At 39.9% G+C, this 27,156-nt stretch overlaps 1 protein-coding gene across 10 annotated transcripts in view; it reads right to left on the reverse strand.

The window, feature by feature from the left end:
* foxp1b (forkhead box P1b) overlaps positions 1 to 27,156 on the reverse strand; it is a 232,979-nt gene that overhangs the window by 177,161 nt on the left and 28,662 nt on the right. For all 10 annotated transcript variants that reach the window (XM_038285226.1, XM_038285238.1, XM_038285234.1 and 7 more), the window contains one exon: positions 8,611 to 8,654. The gene's annotated coding sequence lies outside the window, so the exon portion shown is untranslated. The remainder of the gene's footprint in view (positions 1 to 8,610; positions 8,655 to 27,156) is intronic.

Raw genomic sequence — 27,156 nt, forward strand, 5'->3', positions numbered from 1 at the left:
GTAATATTACGTCACAAAAGAGAACTGCCCCTCGTTGGCAATGAGGAGGTGAAATCTCATTATCTCAACGTCTTTTTGCACAAACAAAATATAATGAACATGTTTTAATCCAGTTTACAGTGGACAGTTTCTGGTCAGGCTCTCCTGATAACTGGCTAGCTCACTCGCCTTCCTCCGTAGCGGCCAACACAAAAAGATGTCAGTAACAACTAATTGATTGGTATGGCTTTGAGAAGTTGCGGTGTATGGATCATCCCCTGCATACGAGGTATCCTACCACCTCCACTCCTGCCAAAGAATGAGGAATCCCTTCCCCTGTGGTTAGAAGCCAGAGTATGCTTAATGGAAACAAGACCTAAGGAAGATCACCTGACAGCAGGAAAGTGGCTGGGCAATGAAGTCCCAATAAAAACTCAAAGTAGATGTGTCAACCAGTTAGCAAGCTAGCAAGCAATCAAGTTTCCTTGATTGAGCGTTGACATATGTAACACCTAACAAAGTCTTAACCACAAACAGCTCAATCAGAAGTTAAAAAACTACCAATATATCACCACAAACCTTGTTTTCAGATGTTCAGCGGGTGCTGTCTGCACAGACAATCAGCATCCCTGCTGGAAGCAGAGAACTTCCAGATTCCAAAAATATACGTTTGGTCACAAACTACCCAGGATTTACTCAAGCAACAGTTAATCTAGACCAGAATAATCACTCACACTTGGAAAGTACACAGCAAAACTTTACGATCTTGGTCATTTTCAATCCAATGAGATCTTAGGTGTTTACTGAACACATACAACTCCTGTTCAATATAAGGAGGTTAGCCCATAGACTTATCCCACCTTGCTCAAAAGGAAACAAAATCAGTCCCCTTCCATAAAAACACAGCTGGCTGCAGAAGTTTGTTCTAAATAACACATCCTCAGTCTATGTTCAAACCAACTGAGATTCTGCAGAAAGACTTGGAAAAAAAGACAAATTATCAACATTAGCTACGTTTACATGGACACAATTAATTGGATTGAAGGTCTGATCAGATTAAATATGTTTGATGTAAACATGTCTGACTGAAGATCCTAATTCAGTTTGTCCCCCCCCCCCCCCCATCGTCATGGCCCCGCCCATTTGATCTTTGGGGTAAAATAATCTCCACGGTGCATGTGTGCAACGCCAGCTTTTTTTTTTTTGGCTGTTTTTATAAATTAGACAATTAAGACGGTTAGACTTAGACTCAATCTTATTTATCCCTTGGGATTACTCCTTCAGGGAAATTCTGGTTCCAGTAGCTTATATAGAGTACAGATAGAAACAGTTAAAGCAAAATGCCATTAAAGATAAAAAATACGAAAGACAATATTAAAAGAGTGTACATAGAAGTAAAAAGTTGTAATGTCCTGGGATATGTTTCCCTTAGATATAAAAATATCTGCACAGTAGAAGAGCTAAGGAAAGACTACATAGTAGTTGACTTGGGTTATTGCACTTGTACTGTGGAGATGTATTGACCTTATAAATAAGTTTAAAAAAATGAAACAGGCTACACAGTAGTTGGCATGTGTTATTGCACAGTGAGAGAAGAATATTGCATATTGCAATATTGTTTTACATAAGTTGTCCGAGGAGGAGGGGTGCTGACCCCTGTCCCTCTTCCCATCACCTTCTCCTTCCACCAAGTGAGGAGTTGAAGAGCTGGATGGCTTGGGGAACAAAGAAGTTCAAAGAAATTCCACGTGTAATGATCGAATCATTTTATTTAGTGTCGATGTCGATTTTGAATTTCCGATAAACTAAGGTTTAATTCCGATGGGGGAAATTTTGCGCATGTAAATGTAGCAATTCAGAGAAGCTCTCCATCCAACCTGAGCATGAACTATGTTTCTAAGTAACTTACATATAAAATTACGACAATGAAGTTTGCTACAGGAGAAAATGGGAGAAAACACTTTGTTCAAAGCAGTGACAGCTAGACTGCTCAGTGGAACAGTGGGTAGCACTGCTACCTCGCAGCAAGAAGGTTCCAAGTTCGACTCCCAGCCCAGAGCATGGAATTTGCATGTTCTCCTCGAGTGTGCATGGGTTCTCTCCAGGTACCCAGCTTCCTCACACAGTACAAAAACATGACTGTTAAGTCAACTGACTTTTCTAAATTCTCCTTAGGTGTGAGTGTGAATGGTTGTTTGTCCTGTTAGTCTCTATGTTGCCCTACGATGGACTGGTGACCTGTCCAGGGTGTACCCCGCCTCTCACCCATAGACAGCAGTGAAAAAGCGTGACAGAAAATGGATGGATGGCACAAAGATGAAAGGATCATGTATTACAGGCCTTGCACATCTAGCACCTTATATCTCAATACTGTAACCTAATTATCTCTTTGCTGCTAATGCTGGATACTATGGAACACAAAACAACAAGTCATTCATAAACCTATTCAGCAGAAAACTCATATCAGTTCACTCGTTTCAGCTAAAACTTTTCAATTGATATCACATACTTCCTGAAAAAAGGGAAATTTAACTGTGCAACTGTAGCTGCTGATAATTCTGGAACATTCTGATAACGACCAAATTCTGAGTACTGGTTATTGTAATAATTAACAGCTACTGGCTTTTGAAAACACATGTAAAAAGAAAAAACAACTTAAAGAGTCAAGCTCTTAAACAGTCAGTTCAAGAACTAAAGGCCGAAGTCCAGAATTAGATGTGCGGCAGGCTAAGGATGCTTTTCTTTTCTTTTTTTTTATTGCATTCTGATATCCATAAGTGTTTAAGCTGAACTGGACAGTTATCATGTGCAATTTCCCTATGACCAGAAGACAAAGGCTTTGTTTGTGTGCTCCACGTCCTCCACAGAGCACCCCCCCCCCCCCCACCCCAGCGCTGTATCATCTCCAGCTCACAGCAGCAAACAGAGTTGTATGCAAATACTAAAAGCCATAATGCACTATATTGTTTAGTGTGAACATTTGAATATTTAAATGGTGCGTTTTAGATCCAGATATTCTCATTTCAATTTCCATACAGTATGCATGCTGAATGCAGACAGTTAAGTTTACCCTTCTGGCAGACTGAAAACTTTATATTTGAATTGTTTTTTTTTTTCCCTGCTCAATTTTACTTCGACGAGGCGTCAGCTCGCCGATTATGTTCTTCCTGCATACGTACTTGTTAAGAATCTAAGGTGGCCATGCTTGATAAATGATGGCAGTGTGTGGCCTGGTGTCAGAGCTGGATGTGTGAATCACCCACGTTTGTGTCACTTAACCAAATTGGTAAAGCTGATAAGCTATATTTACATAGCAGGGTTGCTGGGCGTGATTACTATCAGTCAAACATCCCCCCCCCCACGCTTTAATGGAAAGTTGGAACATAACTTGCTGAGGATTACAGCTGCCCTCTGGAAAATCGCTCAATTCTACCTGTGGGCATAAACACTCATGTTGCTGTCAGAGAGGTAAACAGATGTGAGGTGACAGCCTGTAGTAGTCCAGCAGCTGTTGCTGCACCTTTATCGTCCCGATGATGGATTCCCACTTCAGTCTGAGGCCTCACTATTTATTTATGGGGCCGTGGCAAAAAGCATTAATGTGGTAAAACTGCTCTTTTCATGCAAACAGTTAGTTACTGTATACTAAGGAATGGATGGAGGAAGGGAGCGGTCAGGAGTTTAGCGTCTTCCTTTCCAAACAGAGCAACACTATGTGACAAAATTCTTTCCATGCTGAGAAAAAAAAAAAGACAAGGAGAGAGCAGTTCAGAGTGATGTCAAATGATGTTATTTTGTCTCAGCGTTCGTTGCATTTGTACTCGCACACGTATTGAAAAGGACATCCCCTCTGGCTGTTGTCTCATTGGGAGCCTACCTGTCATGCTGCTGATGTGACGCTCTTTGAATACGATATGTACATATGATCAGAGCTGCAGCGAGAGACCCACATGACAAAGTGACTGGAGTGTCAAAGCGGCCCACAAACAGGCCTGTCCTTTTCCAGACAGGAAGCTGGGAGCAGTGGAGCTGCTGCCTTGTCTCATCTGCCAGCCGCGCTCGCCGCCTCCCCCTTGCCCGTCGTCACAAAAACATGTGCGATGGTGTGCATGAGTCCATGCCGGACGGCTGATTTGATTTCAGAGTGTGTGACACATCTGTTGCTTGTCATGTTGCGTTGTGCCTGTCTGCGAGGCGAGCGAGACCGGGGCAAGCGGGCCTCTCAATTCCTGCTTTCATGTTTACAAACAGGGCTCCAGCTTACAAACTGGCCGGCATGGTAGGAAGGTCAAGGGGCCTAGGGGGAGGTGGGGTGGGCACGATGCGCATCTGTGCAGTTAATGCCTCGAGCCATCGCTCCTCTGAATCAAGGCTACGTTGCGTCGGAGCTCTGTATTAAAAATGCATCATCTGCTGTGAGTGGAGATGAACCGATCAGGTTTTTATGGCAAAACCAGTTTCTGTTTTTTCCTGTGAGGCCTGGTCTGATTAGCCAGATTTCTTTCTTCTTTTTTGGACCAATAATATGTCAGAGATTTCAAAGATCTGCTACGGGTTCTTTGAAAGAAATGTTAATCATGATTTCAACCTATATTAAAGGAATTACAACTTTATCCCCATAATGCCTGAACATACTAGAGAATCTGCTCCTATTCCTGCTATTTTAGCTTAGCTGATCATGGCTCTCCACAGAACATCCTCTCTCGAGGTGAAAGAAAAAAGTTTGGAAGATGTGGGTTTTTATAGCCATTTAGACCCAATTAGACAAAATATACAAATTGAGAAGGGGCAGATCTACCTACATATTTCTGAAAAAAAAAAAAGGAATAGCTCGTTTTTCTTCTTCCTTCTCATCTGCTGTGTTTGGCGCCACCCTCTGCCTTGTTGCTTAATTATCCCTATAAGTGCGTAGTGCCACATTGGGGCTTATGCTACCAGCCAGGTTCTGATGCAGGCTTTGCGGTCCAGCAGACGGAGAGGAACGAATTAAGCCTTTATGACTTAAAACCCATTTTAAGGATCTTACCCACAGATCCCGATCAGAATCATTCAAGGTAAAATCCACCAATTTCAGAACTGGCCTGATGGATCGGTGCATCTCCAGCTAAGATACATTGAAACTCTTACAAAAAGTCAAACAAGGAAAGCATGAAAGGAATAAAAGGGGGAAAAAAAGGCTTTGTCACATGACCACTCCATAAGGGTTTCTCTGTTCCTTTACATTACCTGCTGCTGAAAATCAATTACTTCTCTCTTTTGTCTGATTTGCTACAGTTGTAAATCAAATCTGTATCGAGTGTACATTCTTCACAGTGTGCGCTTTATGGGCTTTCAAAGCATTAAAAAAACCTACAAAAATTAAGGTAATAATCTAAGCAAGATTTCCTCAGTCAGCTTAAAAACCCGAGCAATGACCATGGCTAATTGGATACATCCAATCCATCCATCTATGAAGTACACATGCTTTATCAGCAAAAATAAAACGACACTGATTCAGTCAGAGGAAGAAGCCCGCCACTACAGAAGGAGAGAGGTATTTATTAGCTGAATGGTGCACTAAGTTAGGAGGTTACATCTCTGTGTCCTTGTCCGTGCAATAAATATTCCAGAGTGCCATGTAATTATAAGTTTAGGATTCATTTCTATGCAAAGAACTGCTCTAGCTTTAAATTACTTGTAAAAAGTTGAGCAGGGTTTTTTTTTTGTGTGCCTTATTTCTAACAAGAATACACAAATGATATTAAAATATATTTTTATTACCATAACGTTCTGATAAAAAACAAAAAAAGACAAAAAAGAAAAAAAACCTCCAATATGAGGAAACACTTGTTTGTTTGCATGAAGCATCTGCATCAGTATCAAACCCCGGCCTGTTATGTAAATGCCATCCCTCTTCAGAGGGTGGGGAAAAACTTCAGAGCACTCATTTACATCGTCAAATGACACGACACTCATATTTTCCGTTTACTATCAAACTGCTGGTGAAGCCTTATCGACCTGGAAATGATCACGGCGTGCAGCTGCTCACAAACATGTGACGTCGGACCGAATGGAGTCCTGTCTAAACGGTTTAGGGCATGATCGAACAGCGTGAATGCCGTTACGACCGGGCTCATCCGACCACAAGACAACGCAGCGAGGTACAGCCGCGGCGGGAAGCCTCGACGCTCTAATTTATTCAAAGAGGGATCATTTGCTTAGGGATTGCATCCAAGGATAAGTCTGTCCTTCATTAGCCTCAATCTGACATGGATGTGAACAACATGTTAGCTTGCCACATGAACGCTGCCCCTCCTTTATCTCTCTCTTTTTTTTTTCCTCTGAACCCCAAACACACGCTTCTCCCTCCCTTCTCGGAAACCTGTGCTGCAAATTCCTGTGGAAATATCACAGGTTGTTAGCATTCCGGAGAGAATTTTACATGGGTGTACACTCGGGCCTTAATTAGATCCTCTATTTGATCATTCAGCAGCTGCGCTTTATTAAAAACTACAGGTTCACATTGGTGTAGGGTGACCCTGGCCTCAGTGTGAAGGAGCTAGTACAGAAATATGACTGGCTGTTCATTACTACACGTGAAAGGAACACATGAGAAGGCATCCATCACGCATGGCATTCAGCAATATGCTGATGAAAAGCTCTTTGCTACAAACAGTCAGAATTTGCCCTGAAAAAGAGTTTCACAGCCTGAGCTTATTTTAATGCCACGACCACAAACTTGAATATATTTGACTGAGATTTAGGGGGACAGACCAACACGACATATTGTGAAGTGGAAGGAGTCCTTAGAAATAGAAACCTGAAATGTCGCTTACAGCTGAAGTAAAAAATAACATTGTCTTAATTTATCAGCAATACAGTCTGAAATATATACCTGATCCTACTGTAAATGAAATACCAAGTGTTTAATAATCTTCATCAGTCTTATTTTCCAATCTCATCAGATTCTTTTTATCTTTTACCCCTGCTGAGGAAAAGCACCATAATACTGCCACTACCATGTGTAACAGAGGTGATAATATTGTCTCCAAGAAGAGGAGAGGAGCCGTTAATCTGAGATTTCTTTAAAATTAAACACAATCTAAAGTTCGGGATGATATGTTCAACCCTTTTAATTTGAAACCCCAAATAAAACAATTTATCCATATCTATATCCATTTAAATAATTAGTAAGAAATAGGTTATACACCTAAAACTTCAGTCTTATGTCCTTAATGACTTTATGACTTTAAACTGAGGAATAAAAACATTTACCTTGTAGCATTTTATTATCATCTTTTATCAGGTCAGGCAGAAAAAACAATGATGAGGATAAAACATATTGGTCAGAGAGGTAAAGAACTCCATTTTCATCTTTCCTGAAAAATTATATTTACTAAGTTTCATATTTTCACAGCTGAGATTCAGTCAACAGCCACTGGTTCCATGATCTAAGGTAATCTCTACTGCAAAAACAATCTAGAAAAAGTAAAAAGATCTGAAATTAAGTATATTTACCCTTAATCTGAGTAGGTAAATAAGATGATTTGGCAATGGAATGAGTATTTTTACCCTTAAAATAAGGTAATCAGATAGTATGTGCTTGAAATAAGACAATGTAATGGTTTTTCTTATTTTAATGTAAATTGTCTTATTCCATTGGCAAAGTGTCTCACTTACCTTCTCAATAAAAAAATGCAATTATTATAATAAGAAATGACTTATTTAGACTTCATTTTTTTGCAGTGTGCGGCCTAAAATGCTGTTAAAGAAAGCTTTCTTAATGTAAAAATAGATTGCAACCATTGAGATCTCAGTAAATCTAAAAAAAAAAAAATTTCAAAGTCAAAAATAAAACAATCCTTTTTTTTTTTATTAGAGGAATTAAATCAGGAAATTGAAACCTTTCCGTTTTCATCAATACCTACCTAATCAACTAAAGCTAGTTTCTTTCAGAGAGGCTGTAAACAGAGATAAGATGTGAAAGAGTTGAAGTGCTATGAGCTACTTCAGCATGGCGCTGTATTTAAAGTACATGCAAAGAATAAACTGAATCAAAACAAGCCGGCACAGAACCTAAATGTCAACACAGAACCTGCGCTGCATCGACCTGAAGAGAACCGGAGAGATGGAAACCAAACCTGAGCAAGGTCGGCCGGGACAATAAAACAAACAGCAGGTTTAAGGTGAAGTCTTCCCTGCGTGAAGGTTAGCCATGTTTTGTGTTTACACTACACCGCCGGCTTTGAAATTGTTTTGCTGTGCGGAGACTGCCCGGGGTCATTGCTTGTTTTTGACGTGTTTATACACCACACAAGGAGTAATGACTTCTAGGATAGTCCTGGGATGCAGACATGAGCGGGCACACAAGCTGCAGTTTTCCTGTACCCGTCAGGTTCATGGTTAACCTTTAACCGTCAGCTCCCAGCGACCGGCCCCTGTCACTGTCAGCAGAAATCCAGCATTCAGACCTGATGTCAGACAACAGCTGCATCAGGAAACCAGCAGTCGGTTACTATGCAAAACCTTTCCTATCATCTTGCTGCATTAAAACCACAAACATTTTCATGTAATGTCGACTTTTTGCAAAGATGGAGGGGGAGGAATGTCAGGAGCTGCTCCTGCGCTGGTGTTCAGGTGTTGGGTACTTACTCTGATCTGAGGCTCCACAGGACGTCACCACTGGAGTCTCCTCGCTGGTCGGGGCAATCAGCAGAGACAGCAGATGGAGAAGTGGAGGGAAGAAAGCGAGCCCAGAGCAGGATATGGGGTAGGGGTGGGGGAACAGAAAAAGAGAAAAAAAAAAACAGTGGAAATTAGTTGAAACCACAGAAGGGAAAAAAGAAAACAAACACATACTTTTTTCCACAATTGGCTCACTAAGTAATACCGACCGTATCATCCCTGATGTCTGAGTTAAGTACGAGGGAAGAAGAAAAGGGAAACTAAACAGGTCACTTTCAAATTAACATTCACTCCCTCGGCTCGCCGTTGAATATCTGGAGGTACAGATTTAGCATCTCAAACAAGAATTCCCCAGATGAGAAAAATAATGACACAGTCCAACAACTGGAGCCCGGTCCCGTTTCATTAGATAATTGCTCTAATTGATTTTAAACCCAGCTCCTCCCTAACATTAGATCAAGTAGGTCTTAATTACCAACATTAAATCCCACAGCACCGATGGGAAAATAAAACTTCCTATGTTTCCTTCGGCATCAAGGTACAGAACGAAGGGTGTTAAAAATCAAACTTTAAAAAATGTATCATTGTGTTTCTCTGGTTAAATGAAGCAAAGGGCAGCAGCAGCACCCCCCACCACCACACACACACTGCTAGCCAGCTGGTTTAACATTATTTCTAACAAGTGCACAAAATTCAAGTTTCTAAAAAAAGAAAAGGAGAGAAATAGAAACTAAAGCATCAACCCCTCCAGGCAGATAATATAACATTATCAGCTCCCAGCTTTACACCATAAAAAGCACAAATATTATTATTTTGGCTCCAATAAACACATTTTATATAGCAATAAATGACATTTAAATTTAACATTATTTTAAATAGAATTAAAAAAAATGCACCAAAAACATCAGCTGCTGATAGATATCAGTCCATTTCCCCTTTGGCAGACCCTAATGATTTATCGAATGGTCTGATCCTCAGTAAATTATAAATTCAACATAAAACCCCCCCGAAAAAGTCAGAAAAGGTTTCTGTTCATCCATAAAGTAAAAAAATAAAAAAGTGTTATTTATAGTTCTTAAAGAAAAGCAGGAATCTGCAGGTCAGAGCATCTCCATCTGCAGTTAAAATAACTCTGATCTGATTTATATAAGAGAGTCCATCCTGTTAGACACTTGCATGTGTTTTTTAAATACGCCATGTTTTTACTCTCACCCGGGTCCGTTCTATGCTTAAAGCAAAGACTGGTAGCTGCCTTATGACATTTATCAAATGTTAGCCTGTCCCAGCTGAGCTTTGTCATTCAGCGCCCCGCGCCCCTTCAACTTAACTCCTTTCCTCCGGTTGAAAACACACAGGGAATATACAGCAAAATGTGTTTCCTGAAAGGGAGGAGAGGTGGAAAAGGCCCATCCTGCCCCCTGAATCACCGCCGCCCCACCACAGCCGACGCCACTGGCCTTTCTGCAGAGGCAGCAAAAGTTCCCCGAGAGGGGAGCGTCTGCCAACCCAAACAGGGCCTGCTCCCCTCTCCGTGGGCCGCCGGCCGCCCATGTGGGCCTGCGCTTGGCTTCCTGAGGGCTCGCTGCAGCTGGAGCGCTTTGAATAAAGGTAACAGCAATGTCACAGCTACTGTAAACTTGCCGGGCTAGTCCTGTCAGCAGGACCTCCCTAATCAAAGCAGAAATAACCCCACCTAAAACATAACGCATTGTTGTTTTTTTTTCCACCAGCACCCGAGTCTAAACTTCCCATGAAATTACAAAGAGAGTACACAGGCGAGAGGGCAGCCGCTGCTCCCTGATCCTGCCAAACTAAATGTCAGGAGAACAGGAGCTACACTCAGCTCCCAGCTTTAAATATATGAGCAATTTTGAAAATGATTAGTCTTATTTTCTTGTTGAGTGCCTGACACCGCAGAGGAAACCAGAACAATCACGCTAGCCGGCTTCTTTTTTTTTTTTCTGCTGAATATAGAAACACTAATTAGTTTTGCTCTCGTAAAGCCAACCTGAAAACGACCAATTAGAAAGTGAAAATGAGATGTGCAGAGGAAACAAGAGCTTGTCATTTGCTCACTTTAAGTCCCACATGTACAACTTCGCTGTGATGACTTTCACACAAACTCAGGATGATTGGCATGTCGCCTGCTAATCCTGATGTCACGTACGCTCTGAAATCAAACGGCCTTGTACCTAGTTAGGAGGAAACTATTAAAGATCTGCATGGCCACATCAAACTGCGGCTGGGCAGTCTGGCCATGCAGATGTCTGAAGCACCAGGCTGGGGAGGCTGACCACAGTACCAGCTGGCTTCAGCTCAGGGCCAAACCGTTACCCCCTCACAGGTGCTTTGCTTCTATGAATTTCCTCTTTCAAGGGTAATGCAATAATTCCTCAGCTTAGGGTTTGCTTGGTTCTAGAAAGGGATGCGTGAGCCTCCATATTTCACCTGCTGAGTGGTGCTGCTCTGACCAGTTATTAGTAGTGAATGTTAAACTCATGTAAAGTATCTTATTTTGCAGGAATTTCATCCCTATTCCCACAGCAAACAGTAGCAAGTGTTTCATCACTGTCGACCTGAAGACGGATGGGCTGTCAGTGGTTTCCCCCCCTCCATCCAGGATCCAGCTCCTGGGCTGGGAAGTGGCTACAAAAGGCCGGAGCAATGCTTTCCAGGCCTGCGTCTTTTTACTGGGAGTAATTCTCAGATGTCAGATTGCTGCCAACGTCCTTGCAGCCAATGGCGGAGAGGCCAGTAAGTTCACATTAACTGCAGAGTGTAACTGCGCTGAACATCTGCTCATGAATGAGAGCGCTGCCCACTAACTCAGCGAGCCTGAAGCCCACTTATGAAAAATTCAACGCTCTCCTCGTTGGCACGCTTGTTTTGCACTATTCTCCTGAGCCCCGAGAATTATATTAAGAGAATTTCAGCACAGCCTGGTGTATCTGAGAGAACAGCTGGCGCTGAAAAGGGATCTGCTGCTTAGCGAGGGCTCAGGGAGGGCACATGGGATCTGCCTTCTCCTACACCACATTTGTCCTTGAAGGAAAAAGAAACATCAGACTTAACGGCCAAGGTAATACTAAGAAAGCAAAGGATGCATTGACCTGATCACAGCACAGAATGAATGGAAATATATAGAGCCAATTGTGACACTCAGTTGTTCCCCCAGGAGGCCTGCTCTTCTTTGAGAGAGACCATTAGATACTGACCAGGATTCTGACCCCAGCCCACAGCTCCAGATCAAACTAATCAGAAAAGCTCCTCAGATTACACATAAGACAGGAGTCCAATAGATATGAATGTATACGATTTAACAGTGTGTTAACACTGATTGACAAAGAACATCATTGATGCAGTCGGTCACAAACCTTTAATGTTCCCAGCCTTTTTCCTCCTTACAGCCACATGTTTCTTTTAGATTTCAAGCAGTAGTGACACACAGTTTTATTTGACTTAAGAAAAAAAAAAATCTAACCTTTTTACAAAGATCTAGTCAAATTCAACCGAGGCTTACAGACACTGTTTATTGAATCTGATCAAGTTGTTTTGCAAAAATATGGGAGGAGGCTCCCCGACTGGACGTTAAAAGCTGGTAGAGACGTAGTCCAAAACAGCTGTAGTTGTAAATGGAAGGTGGTTTTACAAAGTATTGAGTGGACACCACGTTATTCAGATGTTGAAACCAATGTATAGCTTTAATTTCAAGAAGACAAAGAATAGTGTTAAGCTTCTTTTTAGTGTTATGAGCTCCTTTCCACACTGTACTGGTCATAGAAACACACATATGGGTATTTCAGAGTCACTGATCAACCTAAAGGTTTGGAAATGTTTAGGAGGAAGCTGGAATATGTAGAGAAACCTGAAAACATGGATGGGGAGAGTGTGCAAACCCCATGCATGGTGTTTGAACCCGGGACCATATTGCTGCAAAGCAGCAGAGCTACATACTGCAGTATGAATCCAGTTTATGAACATCTACTCTACAATTTATTTATAGTTAAAGAAGATTTCCAAATGTGTTGCTTTTGCAAAAAAGTAAATTAATTGTAACAATTGAGAATTAAAAAAATAACAGTTAAATATTTGGAACTATGTTTGGGAAAAATAAAGAACATGTAATTTACAACCTGATGAAAAAAAAAAAAAATTAAAGAATGAATTAAATAGGAGGGTTTCTGGATCCAGTCACTGGTGAAAAATTTTGCAAATATATCTTAAAAAACAAAGGAAAAAAAGCTAGAACAAAACTCTTTACATTTTAGATTTAAAATATTTCCTCTAACTTTTAAATATTTTTTGGAAAAAGTAATGAAGAGCTACAGGTTCCAGATCTGGGGATTGAATCAAAGTATTCAGCCCTGAGCAGGAAGGACAGATCTGTTCACAGGGGGTCTGAATGCACCACAGACACAGTTATGTCCAGCCACCCACACAGCATGTGATGAAATGACACTTATAGCCACCCAGCTACCTACAGAATCCCCCTTTACCCAACTGTGCATGTAAAAATGATTGGCACTTTAAGGTAAGTGATGGCAAAGCCATTGTGTTTGAGGGCAGGTCTTGCTGCAGGGCCTGCATCGGTGGTTGGTAATGGTCTTTGAGAGAGAAATAATAATGCACAGAGCTCTGAAGGTGCAAACGAATGTTTGCAGAAAATTAACCTGAAACAATTTTAGATTTTGTTTTTGCAAATAACAGGTGTCAATGTTGACAGTGTACACACAAGGGAGGAGCAAGCTCCAGGGTGTTGTGACATATTCTGTCACCCACTGAGTCGCCCACGTGTGACCTGATCATCCACACACTCCTTAATGAAAACAGTGACACGAGCCAACGAGATGTTCCTGTGAAAGATGATGAAACCGTTTCTCTATTTAAGAAAGTCTAGTTTAAGGAAGTGAGGCCTCCCAACAAACACTAATAATAAAATATTACCAAACTCAGTAATTTCACTTCTTTCTTTCTGGAAATACAGTTAGAACATTTCTAGATGTCAGCACAGAGCAAAACTAAGTGACATACATGTTTATCTTCCTGTTTACTAAAACCTACTCCCAGTTCCACCTTTTCAGAAAACTAGTCAATAATGATAAATCTCAGAGGATTGAATAATGGGAGTTTAATGCTTCCTGATTTTCAACTCTGACACCCCTAAATACAATCCAGAGCAATCATCTGGCCATTAGAGGCCATTAGAAAGTCATAATCATAGTAAACCTACCAGAAGTCCCCCTTTGATTTTTGCCATAATCCACACAGAGGATGGGGGGTGTCCAAATAAAGATTTTCTAATTTCCCATAAAAACATGAAAATGAAAACAACTCACCAATTTAAAATTAACCAATGAGATGCAGAAACTTTGAACAGAAACTAAGGTTCTATCAACAAGAAAATATCAGATTTTAAATGTCGGCCAATAAAATCAGATATTAACTTGTTGGCAAATATTAGGCCGATATCCTATATTGATATCTGATTGGGACATCCCTAATAGGAGACACACACATAAGATGACATAGCTAAACTTTGTGGCCTATGAGCAGGTCATTCATCCCTGCTGCCATCAGACTTTACAATGCGGCACTTTAACTGAAATAACTTGTTCAATAACTAATGTGCAATTACTATTAAATACTCTGTGCAATAACCTGTGCCATAATCCTTTTAAATAAGAGACATCAGCTGTTATAGTCATCTCAATACCTTACTGCTGTTCCTTACCTGGTACCACTTTAATATACAACGCCAATTCCATGTGTGTAGAAGTCACCTTAAATGTATATAAGTCACCTTAAATCTCTGCCCTATTTCTTTTTCCATGATCCACTGTATATAACTGGAGGCACTGTATATACCACCATGAAGCTTTTCCTCTTCTTGGCACCTTCTCTTGAGCCGATGTGACAAATGAATTTCTCCACTGTGAGATCAATAAAGTCTATCTCTTATCTCTAAAATGCCATGTATAGTGAGAAGCTTGGTGTCAGCATCATGCCGTGGGGATACTTTACTTCAGGATTTAGATGAAAGCTGGTTGATGGGAACATGGCTGGAGTTAAATGTTGGAAAATCCTTAACCGGGGCAGCTCATTTACCTTAAAGCAGGACAAGAACCCAAACAAGTAACACCCAGAGCTGTGTGTTACTTGTTTGGGTGTAAGTAGAGCTTAGCACCTGGTAAGACATTAGATTCAACATTCAGATTGTCTATGATCTTCTAGTTCTCTATCATGTTGTTTTACAGTATAGTATGTTTGATGTTATTAAACTGTATTAAGAAAAGTCCTGTAATAAATCCTATTGAGCTCTTGAATTAAGTAAATTTCATTTAGGATATCAGACTTTAGGGAGGGAGATACAAATACTTTCTTTTCCATTCATGCATTATTTTTACGTTAGTCTTTCATAAAAATGTCACTAAAAGACACTGAAGACTGGTTAAGAAATGAAATGCAGACAAGGTCAGAGGGTAGGAATACTTTTGCATAATCTAAATCCCAGTGTGTAGCCAAGTCTGGTCATATTGACGAAAGAGGAGGATTAATGTTCCCACCCCTCAACTTTAGGCCAAGAATATTGTGGAAATCATGGCAGTAGCCCAAAAAAAAAAAAAGGATCTAGGAGTGTGATAGTGGCAACAAAAACCAAGAGGATGTCTGCTGAGAAGCTCATTTAGCTGCTGACAAATGACAGCACTTTGTCTTCCTGACAAGAACCCTCCTTCATCAAATGTCCAACTTCACATGGAAATAGGAAATCACACATTATCACACTGACAAACAATTACAACCATGTCATTAGCAGCAACCCTGGGCCTGGAACCATTAACAAAACACAATGTTGCACACCACGCTAACCATCAGAAGAAACGCAGGATGTAGATGGAAATATGCTGATAAATCAATCATGACACAAACAAGCTGATCCTCATATTAGAGGAGATTTCACTTCTTGGAATGGCGTGTGTGCCGGCTAAATAAATCACCCAAATAATCTCCAACTATCAAAAGTTCTGATGAAAGATTACGTCTTTGTTGATGACAGCCTTACGCTCGCCTTATATTAAAAGTCAACACTTTAAAGAGTTTTTTTCCGTTCGTGACTTAATCAGATGGAGCATTAGTATCTATTTTAATACATCTCCCAGTGGCAGGCTGCAAATGAAAAAGCAGGCCTCTGTAAATACGGCTGCTTACTTCTAACGCAAAAATTGTTGACACCTAATGTAATTTCAGCGGGACATCCAGCTGAAAGCGCACCAGGGTAATATAATGCTCTTAATGAGAATTCCTTCCAGCTTGAGACCTTGCCGAGATAGCCATAACGTGTTGGCTTCTCTTTTTAATCAAATAATTGTTGCAGTTATTAAAGATGAATCTCATCACAGAGGAGGTGACAAAATAATTCATTACCAAAACCAAAGCTTTAAATAGCTGCAAATTATGAAGCCCCCTACCCCTAGAAAACACGCTGCTAGATGAATGGGTTTGTTTTTCACACAAATATTGGATATTTGCCGTCCCTGAAAGGGCAGAAATATTGCAACTGTAATTAACATAATTTACAAAAACTAAAATTCCAATAATTAAAGTCTAATTTTTTTTTACATCTTTATACAATATATGATTTAAATACCATGGAATAAATTGACCAAAAATTTTGGTTACAACAAAGGTCAAGATAAAAACTGGGAAAAGACAAACAGAGGCAAAAAATCCAACAAAGGTAAAGCCAACAGGTGTATTTCTATCCCTTACTCTGTAAAAACTTCCAAGAATTAGAGAAATGCGATATGCAGAAGCACCTCATTTCATTTGGTCAAACACTGATCCTGGTTAGGTGGGTAAAAATGATTATCTCTCACAGAAACGTATACATTACCCCTACATATCAGAGTTCTTGAGCTTTATTTGCTATTTTGAAGAACCCTACATTCAAAGTTTGGATATTTTGTATTTTAGATCAAAATACACGACCCAGAGATTGATTGTTAATAATTTAATTAAAACTAATGTTGCTATATATACTTAATCTTCATAGAAAAGCTTTTCCATTTTTTTTCTTTTGGAGAATACAATTAGCTAGATGAAAGAACTAAATATAAACATTCTTAATTGGATGGATTTTGTTTTGCTTATGCGCAGCTAGTTAACAACATTTAGAGACCCTTTTTTCCAGTTGGTTTCATTCCGTTTCCTGTAATGTGACGTACGCTGCTGGCAAAAACACATTTAGGGTGGAGCTAAATGTGAAGAAATGGGAATCCTACACTCCAGTGGAGTGCAAACATATTGGAACAATGTGTGTTAGCTTTTAAATTTATAGTGCTACCACCCCAGGAAACAGGGTCTTAAGATTTAATTTAATATTTTTTTTTTTTTTATCCCATCTTGAGAAAATAGTTATAGTCTGTGAGAACCTTCATAGTAATTATTAGCCCAAATCATGAGACTAGAGGTTAGGCTTTCATCACCTGGATCTGGTTCAAGCTTTCAGAATGCTGAGGTGAATTCATCTTCAGCAGTGCAGACAGAGCAACTGTATAGCTTAATATGAGTTAAAATAAACTTGCTAACTTCACTTCAACATTTCAGAGACACTTCTATTAGGTCCAGAGTTAAAGCGGCAGCCTGACCATCTTTCATATAAAGTGAAATATAATGAGCAAAATCCGGATGTTCCAGCTTTGAGTATAATCCCGATGTTCCTTACTTTGTCGTACAGCATGTAAGAAAAAGGTTAATTAAGTTATTTCTATTAAACAGTGAGCAATAGTCAACAAAAATGGGTATAAAAACCCATTATACCCAAGGAGTGGTGGCCTAGTAGTTAGGGCATTGTGCTTGGATCCCAGAGGTTCTGAGGTAATGCCCCACTCCCACAGACTGACACTCTGGGTCACTGAGCAAGACCCTTAACCCCACACTGCTCCCAGGGCACCGCACAATGGCAGCCCACTGCTCCCCAAGGGGATGGGTTAAATGCAGGGAGTGTATTTTGTTGCTTTTCACTTGTGATAATATAATAACAAAGTTGAATTCTATTCCAAGAACAAATGACCCATTTATTATTAACCAATGGGTAACAAACTTTAAACAAAAGCCGATATAAGCAGAGTGTTTCGATCAGAGTCAGAGATTTTTTATGTAGGTTAATGTATACACTATTTGTTTTTTTGAATGATGTACCAGTTCAGTCCGGATTTTAGAGGCACTTTACTTTCCAATAGTGATTGTATCCAAATATATTTGAAAAAAGCAGCTGCTTCTGGAATTCAGGCATGTTAAAATATATTTTATGTGAGAAAGGAGAAGAAACAAATGTAGAAACACTGGTAAAGGCAGGGTTACATCTGGTCTATATATTAGGGCTTCAGATAAGGATTAATTCAGTAATTATACATTCTATCAAAAATTCAATGATTGACCAATCAGATTGATAACATTCTGGAAATATTAATTCAATTACTCAAGCTCATTTTATGACCAATAGAAATCCATCAAAAAATAAAACAAGAAAACAAAACATTTTATTCCTTTGTTTGAAAAAAAAAAGACAGTTTTTTATTACATGAAGTAACATGGTATCTCCTTTTCATACTTTATTTCAGACTAATTTTTTTTTCAGGAGAACAATAACTAGTTGGTGTTGGAGCCCAGAACTTAGTGGAGTATATCTAGGTACTTTGCACATTTATTAATTCATTTAACTAAATTGCTTTTCTTATTTTGCCTCACTTTAAAACAATACTACTCTAAATAAGCAGCTACAGGGATGTTTCAAGGAGACAATGCTGCCTTCAAGTGTCTGCACAAATAAAATATAGCTGAAACATGCGAGCAGAAACCAATCCCTCCCACCTCCACCCCTTCCTGTCTACAAACCTCTCCTATGCATCAAAAAAAGGGAGAGATAATATACTGCGACGACACAGAAACTTCCCAGCATGCCTTTTAACTCACCATTTTTCGCCCCCAACCCCCCCACCACAGCAGGACGTCCAGAGGAAATGCTTTATTAAGATCCTGCCAACATGAAGAGCAGCTTTGACTTACTGGTGCATTACTGTCTAAAAGCCAAAGTTATTTAGACCAATAAAAGGCTAATATATTGTTGGAGTGGAATTACAAAGAAGTTATCTCTGCCTTAATAACATCACCGCAACCCCTGATGTTGTTTAGATCAATAAGGCCCATTAAAGCACAGACCTCAAGCACAGATAAGGCTGCGCAGAGAGAAAGAATATTGCTTTATAAGCATTTAAAGAAAAGAAGCGGAAGGCCCCAAACAGCATGAAAACCTAAACCAATGAAAAGGCGACTGTTGATCTGAGCTACGGGTCAGACGAAACAAAGACAACCAGCTAAAAGTTTGAAGCACTGCAACCTTCAAAGCAGTAGATCTGTTAGCAAGAGCTCTGCTTAAACACTAGGATGTCTACACTTGCTCAAAAGTTTCAAAAGACTTTAAGTATTCCATTCATTTTCAATCTCAACCCCTTTATCAATAAACCACAAAGAAATATCCATCAGTGTGAGGTGGTGTTCGAATAATTTCATCAGACTGAACAAAGCTAAGGTTCTGAATGTAGTTTCCCATCATGCTGTGCTCTTCTTAACATTGTCCACCAGGTGATGCACTAAATCATCCAGGATGCTGCTGTCCATCTGTCCTTTAGGACTGATGACCGCAGCGTGCTTACCAGCCGGGGTGGAGACCAGAAGAGCACTCTGGTGTGTGTGTGTGTGTTTACGTGCACATGACTTAGTAGAGCGCAGACGGGCCTCATAAATTGCAGCACACCGAGACATCAGAAGAAACCACAGGAAACAAGTTATGACGCTATCTCTATATACGAAATGACAAACAAGACTTTTTTCTGTTCCTTTTTAAAGAACAAAATGTCCCCTCAGGCATAAACTTTGTCAATAGGAAGTTTACAGACGAGGCGCCTGTCAGGTGGCGGAGGGGGGAGAACAGCGCTTGACACATAAACAGCATTCAGAAAGGAAAGGAAGAGGTGCCTGTGGTGCCTTTTGCACCCTTTCGCCTCGCTGTGCTTCTAAGGAGACCACGGTGGACTCTAACCCTGGTTGTAGAGAACGTCCTCTCATCCTTTTTCAATCTCATCTCAGGCTGCTGTCACCACTGCAGCATATGAGCCATGAAAAATTAAGGTTCATGTATGAAAAGGTTCCTTTACAAACAACCAGATGGTTTTCTTTCTCCATTTTTTTTTTTGTTGGGATCAACTAGTAATTCTCTTCCTGTGATTGTAGAAGTTCTTGTATTTGTTAATTATAGAAGGCTATGAAAACATCAGTTCATTTCTAAATTAAATCAAAGTAGTGCAGCAGCTTACATAAATACAGGGTTTTCCGAATTCAAAGCATTACAGCACTGATGTAGTTTATTAGCCTTCATGGGTGTCAAACCAATACAAGGAGGTGTGTAATGGTGAACAGGAAGGAAGAAGACACATCACTTTCAAGATTTTTATCAATAATCTGAAAAATGTGGTGTGCATTTCCATTTAGCCCCCAGGATTATGACGGTGTGTATCTAACAGCTTTTCACATTTATACTGATTTTGTTTTTCTCCCCTAATTTTCCCTCAAATAGCTCAGTCACCTTGGAAAGAATTTCTTTAGTGAATGTAATTTCTGAATTCTGTATTAAGTTGGACGTTGGACGTTGGGTCTGGATGCGGTTCAAGCCATTGCCCCACTGGAAGCTGAACTTCTACTGCAGACTCAAGTTTGCTGTTTTTTTAAACAGGGTATCTTCCTGCTTTACCCTCTATTCAGCTTCATCCTTTTCTCTGCTTTCCTGTTGAGGAAAAACCCATCTCCCACAGCATGATACAACCACTGCTGTGTTCAAAGAGGATCATTTTATAGATAATAGGGATAAATTCAACACAGGGGCCGTTTGCATAAATGAATCGACTCTTCTGAAGTTACTTTATTTTACGAAGAGTAAAGGAGAGGCAGTAAAAAAGGCACACCTATCATCTTTTTAGATTTTTCACCTGATGCATTAAAAAACATTTACATACAATCCAATGAAAGTGTTTTGGTTGTTCTATAATGCAGTATCAGTTCAAAAATCATGAATGCTTCTGTAAGACACTGAACCTGCTCCCACAATAGAAGCCTTCTTATAGACAGGAAGTACACATCACTTAAATATAGGTAACTGCAGTCATACGTTTACTTTCATTTAATCATTTCCATATTCTGAAGCCCCCAGTACAGAAATGTGGCCCTACACAGAGCACAGAACATTCATCACTTTGATGACCAAGAATAATAACTCAGAAAAATGATCAACCATGATAATATGATATTACCCAACAATAAATACGCCGTCGACAAAGAGAGCGGGAGGAGAGCGGCGTGGAGGAACTGGGACAAAGCAGAAAGAGGGGATCTTCAAGCAGCAAAGTGTGAACATAAATAAAGTGTGTCACATCTTTTACCTTCTTCAATTATCTGCCTTTTGACATGCAAGCTGAGCAGAGTGTAATTAACATCTCAGGAGATAATGGGGTCGCCACTCACTGATCAATCTCACACATATATTACCTGCCTTTTACCCAGCCAGCCGCCTGCTATTCTGCTAGAGAAATATTCCAATCTTTTTTATCATTATTTTTTGTCTCTTTTTGGGGGATTTTGGGAGTGGGGGAGGGCTAATAAAAGCCTAGTAATAGGCCTAATAACTCATCCATTTAAGCTGATCTTCCAAAACCTTGGCTGGGCCTAGACCCAACGCCCAAGGAGCATTCCCCGTGACAATAGGGAGTCAAACTAACCTGAGTCAAGAAGCCGATATGTTGGCCGTAGGCAATATTTGACACAATCTATATCAGCCTATGTAGAATAGGTCTTCAAATGGGTTTTTGGTGGGTTAGAAAGAAATCAGCTGAATCCAAAGGCAAATAGTGCCAGGGATACTGTTTAGGTCAAAGCACTGAAGTGTGACATAGGTGTGAATATTTCTATGTTTTAAAAACTATGAGAGCTGTGCTTCAGGTCTCTGAATATATTCAGCATTTCAACACATCCCGCTTATTTTTTATTTTGGAATTTAAACGTGTTTCACAGATTAAAAAGAACTTGTGGTGTTTTAGTTTGTCTCAACTCAGCACAGGAAAAGGATATTTTTTGTTTAATTACTTGGAAGAATGCAGGTTTTCTTTGCTGATCTTTCTCTGTCAAAATGAAAGGTACGAGAGAATAATAAGCAAAACAAAAGGATACGCCTAAAACTGGTTTATCAGCTGACTTACAAAGATCAAATCTCTAAAAGCAAATCCCATTCATTTTTTTAAGTAGATATACTCTCATTGATAGGGACCAGCCCTGCCACGACTATGACGGATTACGGGGGAGAAGATGGATGGATAGATATACTCTTATTGAGGGGCGGAGCTAGATGGGGGGCCAGGGGTGGCTATGGCCAATCATTGGCCACCCCTAAAATTTTATTTCCCCCTATTACAGATGGTGGCAACAGTAATACTCTCAAGTGGATAATTCAAAACACCACCAGTGGTCTCTACCTTGGACGCTGTGTTGGATTGATGCTGTCACACCCAATGCTAATCCTGGCTTCTAAATGTCCCATTTGATCGCTGAGCTGTTGTCATATTTCAGTGAACCAAATAATGGTGCTAGTTTGCTGTAATTAAATGAGAGGATGCTCAGTATGCTGTTTAGAACAAGTATTCTGTAAATACTTAAGTGTGGAAAATTGGATGTTTCAGCGACTGATGTCTATCTTTAATCTTGAACAAGTCACCAAGACTCCTCAACTAGGATTAAAGGCATTCCCTCTAAACCCGGGAGATGATTTTAAGTATAAACCAACTACAGCAACAATTTCTAGAGTGTTCAAACCAGCCCCACTGGCATCAAGTCCCAAGTCAATCCAATGCCTTTTCAACTCCTTTGTGATGCTCTGTTTGAACTAATGTAAGCTGTCTTTGAAGAGTCTAGATGCCATTCATTTGCTGCAAGGTGATTGGCTGATTTTCTGTTTGGTTTAAACAGGTGTGCCTATTAAAGTTACTTAAAGGTGGAAATCTATTGTTTAAAAAAATAATAATGCTCAGGCTCTCATCTTTACAATGGTTGCAATTAATGGCTGGAACACTGATGTAAGCTCCCTTCCTGCTGCACAGTGGGCCCCCTCAGGTTTACTTGTCAGATGTCTTTAAACGAAACCTTAAATGGGCCCTTAAAGTTACTCTGCTGTGAGTTTTGGTCCCCATCCCTCTTGTTTTGCCATGTTTGCCTGGGCCGTTACATTATTCCCCCTTCCGCAGCAAAGTGGTTACAGATCTGACCGAGTAGTACGCCATTTTTACCGATTGGAGCAATGATTGAAATGCAAGAGGGAACGATCAAACCTATGCTTTAATTGTCTTAACTTCCAACGGTTTGCCCAAAATATATCACTAATAATTTGTTAATACTAGTTTATTTTCAAAGTGTGACTCTGTAAACAAATAAGCTTCAAAAAGAAAAACTCAACTCTGTGATGCCTTTGTGACTTTGGGCAGAACAATGCAGACATGACACTGAGTGAGCAGAGATCAAAACAGCTCACCTTTTCTGCATTATGGCGTGCTTACCATAGCGGTTGATATCCAAACAGATAAGAGTCAGGAAACGCATGACATGGACGAGTAAAAACTGTCTCTGATGTTGAATTTGGTCTGGCTGTTTGAACTAATTAATACTTTACTTTTAACAAGGCTCTGCCTTCCTTGGTGTATCTCGTCACAAGTATTATGTAATATATCCTTAACTAGTTAGACAACGAAATGATCCATTTATGAAGCTGATGTCAGTCCAAATCTGAAAATGTTATCTTTTCATGTTAGGTAAATACCATCACTCTTTGGAAGCTCAGAGCTTGTGGGCGACGATTTACAACTGTTCATTTTTAGGTAAAAAAAAAAAAAACATCTATAAAGCATTTTTCTTTTCTATTTTGGATATAGTGCTGAATGAACAAAGAGGAAAAGTTACTCAGATCCCACTACAGAAGGTACCAGGAGGGCTAATCGAAGTAAGCTCCTCTTTATCATCTTTTTTAGGCCTTAGAAATGTTAACCATGCTAGTTTAGTTCATAGCTATAATAGAAAGCTAAAGATAGTTTAGAATATGAATTTAAATTACTTATGGAGGTATCCATAACTCTACTTTTTTTTTTTATTTGCTGCAATTGAGACTAAAATAACAGAAAAGTTAAGGAAAAGTTGTAGCTCTATAACTATACGTAACCGTACCAAGTCAGAGCTCCTAAAAAAATTAATCTGTTTTTAAATTAGCTAGTCTATTTATTGAACTAACAGTGGAAACAGTTTTTAAAGATTTATTCATTTTCGAGCATCACCCAGGAGAGTTTAGGGTTATTAAGAGTTAATCCTGGTTTTAAGAAGCAGAACTTTCTCTCCTGTTACGAAAAAAAACCTTGTCTTATTTCTAAATTTGTAGAGATCCTGTCTTAATGTGATTGCTGTGTTTTAAGCACAGTAACAAAGCCCCTGCTTTCCAGATAAATAACCTCTATGACAGGTATTGGCAGAGTAAAGCCAAACCCAGAGGTGGGAACTTCTCCACTAATCTGTTCAGTAGTAAACACAATTTCTGATTGAAATTCTTCGCTTTTAATCCCAATTATTATATTTTTATTCCTATTTAATTGAAGAGTGTAACAGCAAAGGACAATCTGAGGGCTTCCCACTTCATTTTCTCAGTGACCTGTTGTGACTTTGGTACCACCTCCTGGGCCAGGCAGGAAGGCCTGCTGAGTGAGGTCTCTACTGGCTGTATTCAGAGCCAGCCTCTTACACAATGCTGGCAGGCTGGCCCAGCAGCAGGCGGAGCCTTTCTCTCAAATAACTTACTTCCAATTCTCTATCAAACCTGGGGATTGTGGCGTGAGGGCGGAGATGAGAAAGATGGGAGGAGGTGTGTGTGTGTGTGTGCGTAAGAGAGTGGTAGCGGGGGGAGGCACATCCTGCGTGAAACCGCATCCTGAACAAGCATCGCTGCATCTCACTGTAAATAAATACTCTCTCCTCCATGTAGCTTCCGTCAACTGTCACCGCCTTGGCTCCCAATCACCTTCAAGTCCAAACAGGAAGGTGCAGGGAGGCAAGGGAGATGGCAGATATGAGCTTTAATTTGCTTCTCACTGCACTTTAGCCCGGTTGCACACTACTTCCTATTCTCCCGCTCTGACCAGCTGCCCCGGCTTCGTTCCAGACCCTGAGTCCTTCCTGTCACCTTTCATTACCACATTATCCTGAAGGAGGCTCCCTGTGTAGTCGGGAAATCACCGTTTGGCGGCAGCCTGTCCCTCCCCTTCATTTATGTTGTATTGTGTGAGACATTAAAAGCCACGCGCGACATCCTCAAAGGAGAACTGCTGCCTTGTTACCTGCTAATCCCCTGAGCATTATAACAGGAGATGCAAGTGAACAACAGAGCATGACGAAGGTAACAACCAAGACACGACAAGCTCTTGGTACGTAAAAGGCTTCGTATTGCAACACTCTCAGTAGATTGGTGTGAGATTTTCTGTTATTATATTAGGTACAAACAGACTGTTTGGTATTATAATAACCCAATTGAATTATTATAAAAACAGAGAGAATCCCAAATAAATAAATAACACACCATACAGTTAGATTAGGTCCCACAGCAGCGTTTACAGAAGATTTGCTGGAGGAGGGCCCACTGTCCTCCAGCACGTCTGCATTGTTTTATTACACTTGAATGAGTTGAAATGAAAATTGCATGCAGCTGCTGACTGCAGCACATCAGCGTTTGACCTGAAATATCTCAGAGTAACCACTCTGTCAGGAGAAGACTGCAGGAAGCATCCAGGCTTCCTTTAAGGCCATTTAGCAAACTGCAAACTCCAAACGATACTGAAATTAAAAACTGACATGTACCGACAAAGTCTGTGTTTGTTCAAAATTTTTACAGCTGCATACCAATCGATTCTATAAATACTGAAATCTTTAAACCCTGTAGCTAAACACAGGTGTTCACCTTTGATAATAAGTAAAATCTGAACACTGCGTCTGAATGGACTTAAACAAACTGGTCCGTTTGTCTGAAGTTTAACATTTTACAAACAAAAGCTGTTTGAATGCAAATATTTTTTGTAAAGCAAATCTTGATTTCTTTATAACAAAAAAGAAAAACAAACACAAAAATCATATCAACCAATTTAATAATATGTTTTACTTGCCAGCCCACCTGTTTTATGTGGGAGTTACAGCTCAGTAGGTCCAGGGTCTTCTCGGGTGTGTGTATTATCCTGAATATTTTGGAAAAGGTTTGGCTTTTTGCTCTTTTTTGAGGGCATCTTTACAATTTTTGTGTCATTGGCTAAAATCTAACCTGAAAAAGGGACTCAAGATATTTATATGGCAGAGGTGTCATGGCTTCTTGGTATTCTTGGTTGATCCTGAAGCAAATTGGACCTATGACACCTAAACTACATACTGAATAAGTGTCATTCTTTAATCGAGCTACATTTATGCCTGATTAACAGACTAAAATGGCTTTGCTGATAAGATGATTTGAACTTAACCAGCTGACTTAAAACTAGTGTTGCACCAATACTGATACCAGTATAGGACAGGGCCCCAACACTAGACTAAAATGCTGGCATCGTTATCGGCGAGTATCAACAAATAGGGCACAGATACCATTTTGAGAGCCATAAGTTTCTTCAACTATTGTCACCCATTCCAGGTAGGCAATAAAAAGCTCTACTGGATTCACTTTGAACAAGTCTTTTTTCTGCTTCACAAAGGTAGGCAACAGCTTGAAAAAGCCAAGATGGCAATTATTTTAAATCCAAGCAGTATGCAGTTCTTCATATATATACACACACAAACATCAATTTCAGACAGGTGGTATCGGCCAATACTGCACAGCCAGGTATCGGGTGTCGGTATCGTGGCCAAAAAATGGCATCGGCACAACACTACTTAACTGCCTTCTACTTAATATAACAGATTTATTCTGCCTTTCTGATTCAGCTTTCCCTTGATGCTGTACAGCTTTACTTTAAAATTCATTTTGTACTGTTTATTCCTGTGTCTTCGGTCTGCTCGTTTTTGCCACTGATGTGCCCAATCATTCTTCGGAGGAATGCATGATGCAGATGCATAAGGAAAGTGATCTTTACACTAGAATCTTACTCTATAGCACCAATATCTTGAAATAAAAGTAGAAAGTTGTTGAGTAGATCCTTAACAGGTTTTCATTGAGACATATAGTAAATGGTATCCCCCTGTTTTCAAAAAGATACTAAAAGAAAAGTCAATTATTTCCTACCAACGCAAAAATAAATGTGGAGTTATCTTCAAACTCCTTTGGAGTTGAAATGGATCTGATCCCTCATTATATTAGAATAATATTTATTTATTTGTTCACCAAAACACAACAGGTGGATTTGGTTAGAA

This window comes from Cyprinodon tularosa, unplaced genomic scaffold, assembly GCF_016077235.1.
Source record: "Cyprinodon tularosa strain WSP-4 unplaced genomic scaffold, ASM1607723v1 ctg209, whole genome shotgun sequence".
NCBI lineage: Eukaryota > Metazoa > Chordata > Actinopteri > Cyprinodontiformes > Cyprinodontidae > Cyprinodon > Cyprinodon tularosa.